Source organism: Rhinoraja longicauda, chromosome 17 (genome assembly GCF_053455715.1).
Source record: "Rhinoraja longicauda isolate Sanriku21f chromosome 17, sRhiLon1.1, whole genome shotgun sequence".
In the NCBI taxonomy this organism is placed as follows: Eukaryota; Metazoa; Chordata; class Chondrichthyes; order Rajiformes; family Arhynchobatidae; genus Rhinoraja; species Rhinoraja longicauda.
This window is the reverse complement of record NC_135969.1, coordinates 37973977-37977654: the sequence shown is the minus strand read 5'-3', so window position 1 is coordinate 37977654 and position 3678 is coordinate 37973977.

Sequence of the window (3678 nt, the reverse complement as noted above, 5' to 3'; positions counted from 1 at the left end):
TTTTATTTCAAAAGCCCTGCTCCAGGACGCAAGCCTAAAAACGAAATATTATTCCTCAAGACTAAAGCTGGTTGGCATGTGATAGTAAACTAAACTGGACTCTGAACTGGACTCTGAACTAAACTGAACTCTATCCCACAGTTAGAACCGTAGAGCCATAGAGTGATACAGTAGAGCCACAGAGTGATACAGTGTGGAAACAGGCCCTTCGGCCCAACTTGCCCACACTGGCCAACATGTCCCAGCTACACTCGTCCCACCTGCCCGAATTTGGCCCATATCCGTCCAAACCTGTCCTATCCATGTACCTGTCTAACTGTTTCTTAAACGTTTGGATAGTCCCAGCCTCAACTACCTCCTCTGGCAATTTGTTCCACAAACCCACCACCCTTTGTGTGAAAATAAATGTTGTTGTGAAGGGCACCTACAACCGATGGTACATTCTCTGCTATTTTTACATGGTCTAATGTTTCCTGATTTTGGGATAAATCACTGTCCAGCCCTTCACTGGTAGATAGAGCTCTTAAGGATAGCGGAGTCAGGGGGTACGGGGAGAAGGCAGGAACGGGATACTGATTGAGAATGATCAGCCATGACCACATTGAATGGCGGTGCTGCCTCGAAGGGCCGAATTGCCTCCTCCTGCACCTATTGCCTATTGTTTATTGTCTATTATTTGCGGACAATATTTCTGGGTCACTCACTTAGGGGTCATGTAACCGTCTCATGTGTTTCACTGAAGATAGACACAAAAAGCCTTCACCGCGACGGCCGGTTGTTTAGTTTGGTTTTGTTCAGCGTAGTTTAGTTTGGAGATACAGTGCGGAAACAGGCCCTTCGGCCCCACGAGTCCGCGCCGACCAGCGATCCCCACACACTAACACTATGCTACACACACCTGGAAATGTTTACATTTATACCAAGCCAATTAACCTGTACGTCTTTGAATGTCGTCGTATGTGTAAGTGTTTTTTTTTAAGATATAACTTTATTTATAAGATATAATTTTATTTCTATTGAGTAACAATGCCGGGAATGGTTGTAACTGGTGAATATTCATGTATCAGTAGTATAATTGATACTGGTTTATTTACACTACTAAATAAAGTATAGTAATATATTTATTTACTACTAGGTAGGACAGGTATAAGAGGCACGTGGTCCAAGCAGGCAGGTGGGATGGGTGTAGTTGGTCGGCATGGGCAAGTAGGGCCGAAGGGCCTGATTCCATGACCATGACTGAAGAAGGGTGTCGACACATTCATTCTCGTCAGAGATGCTGCCTGTCCCGCTGAGTTGTTTTATTTTTGTGTCCAATCTTTTGTGTCCACTCTACGCCTCTCCACTTTGGTGGTATAAATAAAATCGGGCCGAAGCAGGACGGGCAACATAGAAACATAGAAAATAGGTGCAGGAGTAGGCCATTCGGCCCTTCAATCCTGCACCGCCATTCAATATGATCATGGCTGATTATCCAACTCAGTATCCCGTACCTGCCTTCTCTCCATACCCCCTGATCCCTTTAGCCACAAGGGCCACATCTAACTCCCTCTTAAATATAGCCAATGAACTGGCCTCAACTACCTTCTGTGGCAGAGAATTCCACAGATTCACCACTCTCTGTGTGAAAGAAAACTTTCTCATCTCGGTCCTAAAAGACTTCCCCCTTATCCTTAAACTGTGACCCCTTGTTCTGGACTTCCCCAACATTGGGAACAATCTTCCTGCATCTAGCCTGTCCAACCCCTTAAGAATTTTGTAAGTTTCTATAAGATCCCCCCTCAATCTTCTAAATTCCAGCCGAGTACAAGCCGAGTCTATCCAGTCTTTCTTCACATGAAAGTCCTGCCATCCCAGGGATCAATCTGGTGAACCTGCAATCCCAGGAATCAACCTGCAATCCCAGGAATCAACCTTTAGGCAGAAACGACAGGCTGGAGGGATGATGAGGGAAATCTGCAGGTCGGTGTGTAATTCAGCGGGCGGTGTGGCTTTAAGACGCGGTGTTAGTTTTAGGGAAGAAAGATGCATGAAATAGCGGTGGGAGGGGAGAGGAGGGGGGTCGGGGATAGAGACCGAGACAGAGACACCACAACCTGCTCCCCCCCTTTGGATTCGGGTATTAACCAAGAGAGAGAGAGAGAGAGAGAGAGAGAGAGGCCGGCTCTCTGCACAACTGTGTGCATTGGCTTCCTCGTCTGGCCGCTGTGAATAATGAATTAACGCGCTGGGACACTGTATCGACTTTCCCAAGCGGAATGCAGGGAGGAGGTGATGTCGCCGGCGTCCTTGACAAGGTGTTAGTAATGCCAGCCATCCCTCATCCATCCGCTCCGTAGCGGTGGCCGTATAGAGAGAGGGAGAGAAAGAGAGAGAGAGAGAGAGAGAAAGAGAGAGGAAAAACAAAAGTTCACGGTTGACTGTGGCGCCTTGGAGAAGGGATGGTGGTGACCGGTGCGGGTAGAGTCCAGTGAACCCGCTCCCACCCCTCCGGCCTCCCTCCCTCCCTCCCTCCCTCCCTCCCTCCAGGTAAGAAGCGAGGCCTGCGAGATCAGAGGCTGGGACATGGGAGGGTGTGAGGGTCAGCCCGATGGAGAGGGTCCAGAGACCGCGGGGGTACCCACTACACCGCTCAACTCGTCCCCACACGCTTCTCAAAGGAGTGCCAGTGACGACCTAAGGACCGAAACCTCGCCCCATCCCGCCCCATCCCATCCCATCCCATCCCTTCCCTTCCCATCCCTTCCCATCCCTTCCCTTCCCTTCCCTTCCCTTCCCTTCCCTTCCCTTCCCTTCCCTTCCCTTCCCTTCCCTTCCCTTCCCATCCCATCCCATCCCATCCCTTCCCTTCCCTTCCCATCCCATCCCTTCCCATCCCTTCCCATCCCATCCCATCCCTTCCCATCCCTTCCCATCCCATCCCATCCCATCCCTTCCCATCCCATCCCATCCCATCCCTTCCCATCCCTTCCCATCCCATCCCTTCCCATCCCATCCCATCCCATCCCTTCCTATCCCATCCCTTCCCTCCAGAGATGCCGCCTGAGTTACTCCAGCTATTTGAGTCTGGTTTGCGTGTCAGACGGAGTTAATCCCCTTGATGGAGACGCGATGAACCGCAGATGCTGCGATCCTTAAGCAAAGCACACAGTACTGGAGTAACTCCGCGGGTCGGGCAGCATCTGCGGAGGCAATCGACAGCCCGAAGAAGGGTCTCGACCCGAAACGCCGCCTGTCAATCCTTTCCCCAAATGCTGCCTGCCCCGCTGAGATCCTCCAGCACTTTGAGATTTGCTGACATCCATTCATATATATTTTATTTTTTGATGCAGACCTCAATTGAAAGTCAATATATAAATCGACACTAAACGCTAGAATAACTCAAAGATGGACACACAATGCTGGAGTAACTCAGCGGGACAGGCAGCATCTCTGGAGAGGAGAGATAAATAATCTCTCCATAGATGAGATACTCATCTCATCTCAATCCCGCTGAGATACTCCAGCATGCTGTGTCTGTCTTTGGTTTAAACCAGCATCTGCAGTTCCTTCCCACACATTTCGTCTGCTAGAATTTTTTGAGGGTGTAACTAGGAAAATTGACAGGGGAGAGCCGGTGGATGTGGTGTACCTCGACTTTCAGAAAGCCTTTGACAAGGTCCCACATAGGAGATTGGT